The 11,114-nt window shown below is 36.2% G+C and overlaps 1 pseudogene; it reads left to right on the forward strand.

Moving 5' to 3' along the window:
* The first annotated feature begins 4,561 nt into the window (after window positions 1–4,561).
* LOC102814224 overlaps window positions 4,562–11,114 on the forward strand; it is a 79,430-nt pseudogene continuing 72,877 nt past the window's right edge.

The raw sequence follows: 11,114 nt of genomic DNA on the forward strand, positions 1-11,114 counted from the left end.
GAATAAATTATAATGAAGAGTAAAAATATTTGCAAATGACAAATATTTTTATATATTTCAGCACAAAATATTTAAGAACTATAACCATGAGGCAGATACTATAAAAAGATAAGTTTTAATGGTCATCAAAGTCTCAGGAGGCAATCTGCTCAATTGACATAACATAATTTCATAAAGACAATATTCTATATCCTGCTTTGGTGAGTAGTGACTGAGATCTTAAAAGACCGTGAGAGGCCGTTTAAGGTAAAACTATTGGTCACTCCATGTGCAGAAGAAGTTTATGTTAATGGGAAATAACCACTCAGAAAAGGAAGTCAAGAATTGTTCCATCATTTGAAGATGCTTGCAATCAACTAGTCCAATGGACCTGTGAAAAATGTAAACATTAGTCAGCACAATTATGAGACCAGTAGTAGATGTTGCCTAACTACCACTACCACGTGCTCTGAAAGGGATCACAATAGAAAGTCCCAAATACAGTGGGAGAAAATGTGAAACAAAATAAAAAACTTTAAAAAAAGAACAGGCTTACTAGTCAGAAAGACTTTTTTAGTACGAAAGATCTTTTAAGTCTAGAACAGAACTCACCCTTGTGGCACAAATTCAGCCAAATAGTAGTTAGGTGTTAAGAATGGGACAACAACCAATAAGGTTTGCACACCATTCAGGATAGGTCAACCATTTAAGATAGAACAAAAGGGAAACATTTACCTAAGGACAAATTTAGAAGGGATGTGAAGGAGGGTGAAAGGGAAATAAGAACCATAGAGATGATGCTGGATAACTGTTGCGATAAACAGAGTATAGTTTGTTGAATCCAAATTTGATGATCATCTTTTAAACCTTGACTCAATTCTCAATAAAGAGTCTTTAAAAATTTTTGTTAATGAGGTTCTGATGTGGCACTGTCGTATAAGCACTGAACTGCTGCTAACCACAAGGTTGGTGGTTCACAGCCATTCCTTTGAAACCCTATACAGGGTCATTGTGAGTCAGAATCAACTTGATGGCAATTAAAAATAATTTATAGGTTTCCTAGGAGTTCCTGTAAAAAGTGCCACAGGTTGGTTAATTTATAAGAGTATAAGTCAAAAAACATTGTTACAAAATCATAGAAATCTTTATCATGCAAATATATAAAAATGTGAAGGAAGTGTTTCTTGATATATCCTCCATCTATGTCCCCAGAAACTTCAGAAGGGAGTGTCTCAATCTTTCTAACCCTACCCGAGAAGAATTCTGTGCTCTTCCACTGAGACCATGTCAGAACAAGTTTGGGCATTCTCGAAGGACTTACATAGTGCTCCTTTTCAGAGTTCTTTGAGTTTTAGGACTAAAATGAAGATTGAAAGGACAAGATCAGAGCTGCTGTGTGTATAGGGCATGGTTTCCCTATGAAATCCTAATAGGACAGTTTTGGTACAGGTGTATTGTTGAGACAAAAAAAAAATATATATATATTGTAACCAAATATCCTGGCCTTTTTCTAATCAATGCAATTTTCAATTTTCTTAACATTTTTTTTCCTAATAAGCCCCAGTGATCCTCCTGTGGGTGTCAAATAGGATTGCTCCTTTGAAATTACTCAAAATATTGACATAACCTTTTGAGTTAACCTCTTTGCCTTGAATTTACCTGTTTCAGCAGATCCTCTTGGCAGCAGCCATTGTTTTGAGTTGACTTTTCTTTAAAGGCACCCTAATGAGACAGAGACAAGTGTATTCCTAGGAGTACTTTTCAGCAACCATCCACTTATCACATAGACAGGTTTAATCACTACTTGTTTATAATACCTGTGCATGCATGAACTGGAACCCTTGTAGCACAACGTTTTCAAACACCCTCATAAGAATAGTGGTCCAAATATGGGATTTTAATAGGACCATGTACTCCCAAAAATCTCTGAGGGAAAACTCTTGCTTTTATCCTTCATCTTCTGGTTGCCCAAACATGCTTTGACTTGCAATTGCGTCATAAAACCATCCTCACATGGGTATTTTTCTTCTATTTCTATGTGTCTGTTTTCTTGTTTTGTAAGAATATAATTCAAGTTAGATTAGAACTCACTTATAGTTCAATGCAATCTCAGGTTAACTAATAACATCTTCAAAGACTCTTTTTTCAAACAATGTAGCACTGTGGATTAATTAATTGGACTGCCAGGTCAGTTTGAACCACAAGCTATACATAACAGAATGAAACATTCCTCACTCCTGTGCCATCCTCACAACTGTTCTGTTTGAGCCCATTGCTGCTGCCACTGTGCCAATCCATTTTGTAGGGGGTCTTCCTATTTTCTGTTGACCTTCTACCAATCATAATACTCTTCTCTAGGAACAGCTCCTTCCCGATAATGTGTCTGAAGTATGAGAGACAAAGTCACACCATCCTGGCTTATAAGAAGCATTCTGGCTCTACTTCTTCCAACACAACTTTGCTCTCTGGCAGTCAGTGGTACTTTGAATATTGTTCTTCACAGTTTTGTTCTCTGGCAGCCAATGGTACTTTCAGTATTGTTCTTCAATACAACTCAAATGCATCAATTCTTCCTTCTTCATTGTCCAACTTTCACATACATTGAATATACCATGGATTGGGTCAGGCACACTTATTCATCAAACTGATATCTTTACTCTTAAACACTTTAAAGTGTTCTTGTGCAGCAGATTTGCCTAATGCAAAATGTGTTGACTCCCAGGAATATTTACTGTGGATGCAAGCAAAATGAAGTCTTTGAACTTCAATATTTTCTTTATTTATCATGTTATTTATTGGTCCAGTTGTGAGGATTTTTGTTTTGTTTACACTGATGGCTGTGATTTTATAATCAGTAAGTAATGTATTTACCAATTATCATCATGTAATTTTAGTTCCATTCACTTTCTTCAAGCAAAATTACATCATATGCATATTGAAGGTTGTCAATAGATCTTCCTCTAACCCATATAGCACATTCTTCTTCACATAATCCAGCTTCTTAGATTATTTACTCATCAAACAGATTTAAAAGGCATGGCAAAAGAATACAGCCATAGCACAAACTTTTTTTTTTTTTTTTAATTTAAGCTATTTATTATTCTGTTATTCTGTTCAAATACCTGCCTCTTTCTCTATGTACAGATTCCTCATAAGTAAAATCAAGATTTCTGGAATACGTATTATTCTCAGTGTTATCCATAGCTTTTCATGATCCACACAGTTGATAATTTTACATTGTCAATAAAGCACACGTAAACAGCTTCTGGTATTCTTTAATTTCAGCCAAGATCCATCTGATGGACACATTGATATTCCTAGCTCCACATCCTCTTCTGAAACCTGATAATATTTCTGAAAGTCACTGTCAATGTAATGTTGAGGCTCTTTTTAAATTCTCTTCAGCAAAATTTTACTTGCATCTGATATTAATGATATTTGTCAATGATTTTCACATTCTTTTGGGTCACCTAGCAATGAAATGGACATAATTAGGTATATTTCCAATAGGTTGACTAGGTAGCTATTCTCCAAACTTCTTGACCTAAATGAGTGAGTACCTTCAGTGCTACATAAGTTTTTTGTAAAATTTCTATTTGTATGTCATCAATTCCTGAAGAATAGTTTTTCACCAATATCTCAGTGCATCTTGGACTTCTTCTTTCAATAGCGTTTATAATTCATCTATTGCTACCTCTTGAAATGGCTAAATGGCTGAACATAAACCTTATCTTTTTGATTCAGTGACTGTATACCTTCCATCTTCTTTTGATAGTTTCTTAATTATTCAATATTTTACCCACTAAATCCTTTAATAATGAAAATAAGGCTTGACTTTTTTTTTTTTTCAGTTCTTTCAACTTAAGAAATACTGAATGTGTTCTACACTTTTGTTTTTCATTTCTTCCATTTGCCTTAGCATCTGTATGCCAGAGAACATATTTTACAGTCTCTTCTGATATCTGTTTTGGTCTTTTACAGTCTCTTCTGACATCTGTTTTGGTCTTTTCTTTCCTTTCTGACATTTTAATGTTTGCTTGCTTTCTTTTTTTATGGCATTCATAATGTCATCCCACAGCTCTTCTGGTCTTCAGTCCATAGTGTCTAGTAAATCACATCTTTCCTTGAGATAATATCCAAGTTCAGGAGGTATATGTTCAAGATCCTATTTTGGCTCTCATGGACTTGTTTCAATTTTCTTCAGCTTCAGCCAAAACTTTCATCTAAGCAATTGGTGGTCTGTTCCACAGATTGTTGCTGGCCTTATCTTAGCTGATATTGAACTTTTCCAGTATCTCTTCCCACAAGTGTAGTCAATTTGATTCCTGTGTATTCCATCTGTGTAGTAACCATTTATTTTGTTTTAAAAAAGGTTTTTATTGAAACTGTTGGTTTAGTTGCAGGATAAGCAGAAGGGCTGAGCAGAGTCTCCTCAGCAGAGGCATGAAATGACTGGGTGAAATAATTTGCTGTGACAGTCCCAGAGCTCTGAATTTAATATGTAGTAAGAGGAAATTTTCGGAGACCTACCAGCTGAGACATTGGAATAGGCAACAGTAAAGAGAGCGACTTCTGAATTGGGATGGCTGCCAGTAGGCAGCAGCCTTTGAGGAGGGCAGATGGTGGGGCCAGCAATGAGCCCATCCACAGTGCAAAAATCACCCAGCAACCTACGGCAATAGAGGTATGAAGGTCTTTTTTCTTTCGTTCTTATTGCTCTCCTCTGTCATACCTTATTTGTCCAGTCTGGGTGTCTTCATATGGGTGAGAGCGTACCCCCAGAGAGGGTCCAGCATAGTACCCACAGTGTTTGCAATACATAGAACAATTGGCATTCACATTCTGAGTTGCCTAGGGGAAGGATTTTCCTAGGACACAAACAGAAAGTAATCATAACTCTCAGTTGGCTTTGGAGACTAATCCTTGGTGAGTTCTAATCATGTCTGACTTTGGGATTTAGCCCTGAATTTGGCTCTCATCTTACTTGTGCAGGAGGTTTTATTCATATCTCACTAACAAGAGAGAGTGGTTCTGGCCATACAGCCAACCTGCATTTGCACTTGGTAAAACCCCAACAAAAAAAGCAAGATCCAATACCAGCTACTATATATCAGAATAGCATGTACAGACAATGCCTACTAAAAACACTCTATAGGAAACATGATCACAGAAACCCTGTAAGTTCGTCTTCAGTCTATAATTGATTGGAATATATCAAAAGGGTTCTAGAATTTGGCCAGTGAAATAGGATTCTTTCAGAGGCTTTGTAGTGTATAGGACATCAGGTGGAACCCTGAACCCCATCCAGGAATTTCTGAGGTGGGACATTCCCACTTGAAAAGCTATGCAGACCATCCTGGAGCATCTAGAGGTCCTAAACGATAGACCAGAAGGAAGAAAACAGAAGCAAAAACAAAGATAGCAGTCTGTTTGGCTATTATAAGAACAAGCAAGCTGTTCATTGGGGAGCCATCAAGGCAAACAATCAAATCCCTTCAGGACAAACCTGCTGCCAAGACTCAAACTCAGAAGGAACACACAAGCAGGCATGGAAGCTTGCTGGCAACTACATTGATCTACATGTGAGTGTAAGAGGAAAGGCAGTAATGAAGATATAGGCTGAGTTTGACCACATTCCATAGATTCCTTTTGACCTGGAGATACAAAATTGAAGAGGAAAGGCTGGTTGGTCTGAAGTTAGGGGAGACTTGGGAACTCCTAAACCCATGGACAATGACCTAGCCAAGAAGGGCTAGAGCTGAGAGTGAAGTGTCCAGCTGATATGAAATTGGGAGGAGATGTACAAGAAACCCCAAACTTGCAGATAGTACCTATTTGACATAGCTTCAATGACTTGATGACCAGAGCTCAACTAGAGGAAAATAAAGAAATTTGATTAAAAAAAAAAAGCAAGTATAAATTAATGCAGTTGATGAACTTGGCCTATAGTTATGGATGTTGCAGCTCAAATACCAACTGAGAAGAAAGGAATCTCCACATCAAGGATCAATACTATCCCTCAGTATACAGGGTTGATAAGGACAGACAACTTAGACACTGGCTACCTAAGATGGGGGTGGGGTAGGAGTGGGGCTGGCTATAGAGGCAAGAAATAGCTGGCTTATAAGTTTTCAAGAGGGAGTTTAGTTTCAAAGTGTGTGGGAACTAAGAATCTCCACTGAATCATTTTCATCTTGTCTAGATGGGCTTGGTGAAAAGAGATGGGGATAAGATTCCTTCAATTCAGTAGTGAGTAATTGTTATCATAACTAATTGAAGTTGTCAGAATTTGTAAAGGCAGAAGTTTTGTAACATAAAGAGGAGTAGTTAATCTTACAGTGCAGGAACAGAGGACCCTAGGGCCATCAAGAAAGATGAGAATGAGCAGAACATGGGACCCTAAACAGAGAAGCAGTGACATCAGAGTTGGAGGAAGCGGTGATGGCATAGAGAGATAGAGCAACTGAGGATTCCAGATTCATGGAAAGAGAAAAAATGTGTGATGGTGGGCAGGAGGCTGGTTTTCAGAATGTGCCTTATAGTTGTTTAAGTGATTATATATTCCTGGATGTTTTTGTGTGCATCAAAACAAACAAACAACAACAACAACAACAACAACAACAACAAAAACAGAGGGAAAAGAAAAAAAAAAACAGAGGGAAAAGAAGCAAATATTGTTGAATGGTTATACATGGAGGGGATTATAATTATTGCAATAAACAAAATACCATAGGATGAGTGCAAAACTGTTGTTCTCCCTTGTACACGATCATTCAATTCACACAAAGAAAACTTTTAAAAGAAAAAGCACTTCTAAAGGAAGTCACAGGAACAGAGAAGCACATCTCCTTATCGCAACCAGCAGGAGACAATTTAGAGTGTGCTTAAGAATAAACCATTATACACTCATCTAATTAACACAATTACAACAGCACTGAAATGACTAAAATGCAACAGAAAATTTCTGCTCATATGCGGAAGCAAGACAGAGTAGCTCAGACAAATGACCAAGAAACAGAGCCAGGACTGGTAGTAGAGGGTGAAGAGGCTCTGGAATTGGAAGAAGGGGAATTTAGGAGAATGATATTGAGGTGCATCCAAATGTTCCACAAAAAAATCCAAAGAAAACAAGGAAGTAGTCAAAAAAGACACTACAGTTAAAGTGTAAAAAATTGAAACAGCATTAAAAACAATAAAGTCACTACAGAAAGATGTCTAGATGATTAATGCCAAAATGTCAGAAATGGGCAACACATTGAAAGAACATAGGAGTAGAACTGAAGCGATGGAAGCTAGAATCTGCAAGCCTGAAGACAAATCTCTCAATAATTCTAAGATAGAAGAAAAAGCAGAAAAAATAATTTAAAAAACCTGAAGAAAGACTCAGATTCATGTGGTACAGCATAAAGAGGAATAACTTGAGGCTGATTGGAATTCCAGAACAGGAAGGGACAAAAAACTCTACAGAAGAGATAGTCGAAGAGCTGCTGGAAGAGGACTTCCATGGTATAGTGAAGGACAAGAAGATAAACATCCAAGAAGCTGAATGAACCTCAGGAAGGATAGACCCCAAAATAAAATCACCAAGACATATCATAATCCAAATTCCAAAACCAAAGAGAAGGAGAGAATCTGAAAGCAGCCAGGGAAAAAAGAAAAGTAAAATATAAAGGAAACCAAATAAGATTAAGCTCTGATTATTCAGAAGAAACCATTCAAGCAAGAAGGCAATGGGGAGGCATACACAAAACTCAGAAAAAAAAAACAAAACAAAACTGCCATCCAAGAATCATATACTCAGCAAAGCTGTCCATCAAATATGACGGCGAGATCAAAACATTCAAGGATAAATAGAAATTAAAGGATTTTGTAAAGGCAATTCAAAACATACTAAAGTGTGTTCTTTGGACTGAGAACCAAGACCAGACAATAACCAGAGACTGATGTATGTGGCAACACCACCTGGAACTCAGTTCAGAAATGGAAGGGTCCAGAGTAGAACAAAACTACAAAATTGAAATTAAGGGTTTTGGGAGGTCAGTCCATGAACAAGACAGACACATAGCAAAAGAAGGGAACATTATAGTAACAGAGACAAAGGTGGTGAGGAGGTCAGGTATATATATATATATCAGAATAAAACAATCTGTCCTAAAAAGACTAAGATCTCAATAAAATATTGGTAACCTCAAAGCAACTGGATACATCTTCACATCAAATCAAGAAAAAAAAAAAAAAAAAAAGATTATGGAAACATTTACACTGTGAACAAATTGACCTGAAAACGAACACACACACACACAAACGGACTCAGCATAGGAAGGCATATAGATCAAAGAAAACAGCAGTACTACAAAAAGCAACAACAAAATATCACTAATTAACCCATATCTTTGGGTAATTGCACTAACCGTCAATAGATAGAAGCACCCTTCAAGAGACAGAGAGTGGCAGACTGGATAAGAAAGCAAGATCCTACAATATACTGTCTCCAAGAAACTCACCTAACACATGAAGAAAATAACAGATTAAAAATTAAAGGATGGAAAAATGTACACCAAGCTAATTACAATAAAAAATGAGCAGGAGTGGCAATATTAATCTCAGACAAAATAAATTTGAAAGCAAAGACCAGTATAAGAGACTGCTGTTGCTTCTAAGTGCCATCGAGTTGGTTCCAACCCATATAGACCCTGCCCAGGGTTTCTGAGGAGCGACTTGTGCGTTTGAACCACCAACCTTGCTGTTTACACTGACTTTGTAGTCTAGCACATTAACCTACAGTGCCATACCAGGACCCCATAAGAGACTACGCAGGTCATTATCTCATGATTAAAAGGTCATTATCTCATGATTAAAAGGTCAATTGAACAAGAGGACTTAATCATAATAGATATCTATGGTACAAGAGAAAGCCTCAAATTACATAAAGTAAACTCTAAAACAATTGAAAAAAGAGATAGATACCTCTACAATAACAGTGGGAGATTTTCATACAACACTTTTGAAAAAAGGTAGAACAACCAGAGAAAAAGCTCAGCAGAGACACAGAGGAACTGAACAACACAATCAACCAAATTAATCTCATAGATATGTACACAGCATTCAACCCAACAGCAGCACAATGCACATTATTTTCCAGTGTGCATGGATCATTCTCCAGAATAGAACATGTGTTAAACCACAAAGTAAATCGCTATAAATTAAATATATTAAAATATTATAAAGCACCTTCTCAGACCATAATGCTATAAAATTAGAAATCAACAATAGGAAGATCAAGGAAACAAAATCATATACATGGTAACTTAACAATACCCTGTTTAAAAACTACTGGGTAGTAAAATAAATGAAAAGTGAAATTAAAAAAAATCTTAGAAATGAATGAGAACAAAAACACAACATACCAAAACCCTTGAGACACAGCAAAAGCAGTGTTAACAGTATAATTTATTGTGATAAAAGCACATATGCAAAAAGAAGAAAGAACCAAAATCAACATAATAACACAAAATCTCCAGCAACTAGAAAAACAGCAGCAAAATAAAGCCATAGACTCCAGAAGAAAGAAATAATAAATATTAGATCAGAAATAAATGACATAAAAAACAGAAAAACAATAGAGAAAATCAACAAGACAAGAAGCTGGTTCTATGAAAAGATTAATAAAATTGACAAACCTCTGGCAAACCTAAGAAAAGAAGGAAAAGACACAAATAATACACATAAGAAATCACTTGGGAGACATACAACAGAACCAATGAAAATAAAAATGATAATAACAGAATAACATGAAGAACTGTATTCCAACAAATTTGAAAATCTGAAGTAAATGAATGTATTTTTAGAAAAGTAAGACCTGCCTAAACGTATACAGAGGGAAGTAGAAAACTTGATCAGACCTATAACAAAGGAAGAAATAGATAGGTCTTCAAAAAACTCCCAACCAAAAAAAGTCCAGGTTTCACTGGTGAGTTTTACCAAAAACTCAGAGAAGAGATGTCACCTATTCTACTCAAAACTATTCCAGAAAAGAGTAGTAAACTTACTAATTTACAAAGCAACCATAACCCTCATACCAAAACCAGAGAAGGATGTCACTAAAAAAGAAAATTTAGACCAATATCCTTCATGATCATAAATGCAAAAATTCTCAACAAAATTCTAGCCAATAGAATTCAACCACATATCAAAAAAAATCATGACCGAGCGGAATTCATACCAGGGATTAAAGTATGGTTCAACATTAGAAAAAACAATTAATGTAATTCTCCATGTAAATTTTAAAAAGGACAAAAACCACATGATTATATCAATTGACGCAGAAAAGGCATTTGACAAAATCCAGCACAAATTCCTAATAAAAACAGTAAGCAAGGCAGGAATTAAATAAAATCCCTCAAAATAACTAAAAGCATATATACAAACTCAGCAGTCAACATCATTCTCAATGGGGAGAAACTGAAAGCATTCCCCCTGAGAAAGGAACCAGACAAGGATATCCATTATCACCACTCCTAGTCAACATTATGTTGGAAGACTTAGCCAGAGCTATAAGGCAAGAAAGGGAGATTAAAGGTATCCAAATTGGCAAAGAAAAACTCTATTTGCAGATAACATGATCCTATATATACAAAGGAGCTCTGGTAGTGTACTGGTTACGAATCGGGCTGCTAACCTCAAGGTCAGCAGTTCAAAACCACCAGCTTCCGTGGGAGAAAGATAAGCCTTTCTGCTCCTGTAAAGATTTACAGCCTTGGAAATCCTGTGCAGGGTCACCATGAGTTGGAACCAACTCCACAGTACTTAACAACAACAACAATACATAGAAAATCCCAAAGACTCCGCAAAAACAAACAAACAAAAAAACTACTGGAAATCATTGGAAAATTCAGCAAAGGGGCAGGATACAAGATCAATACACAAAAATGCGTTGGATTCCTATATATTAATAAAGGAAGCTCTGGAGAGGAAATAAAGAAAACAATGCCATTTATGATAGCCAACCAAAGGATGAAGCATTTGGAAATAAATCTAACCACAGAAACAAAAATGCTATATAAAGAAAACTACAAAACATTACTACAAGAAATCAAAAGAGAATTACAAAAATGGAAGAATGTACCATGCTCTTG

Source organism: Chrysochloris asiatica, unplaced genomic scaffold (genome assembly GCF_000296735.1).
Source record: "Chrysochloris asiatica unplaced genomic scaffold, ChrAsi1.0 scaffold00108, whole genome shotgun sequence".
Lineage (NCBI taxonomy): Eukaryota > Metazoa > Chordata > Mammalia > Afrosoricida > Chrysochloridae > Chrysochloris > Chrysochloris asiatica.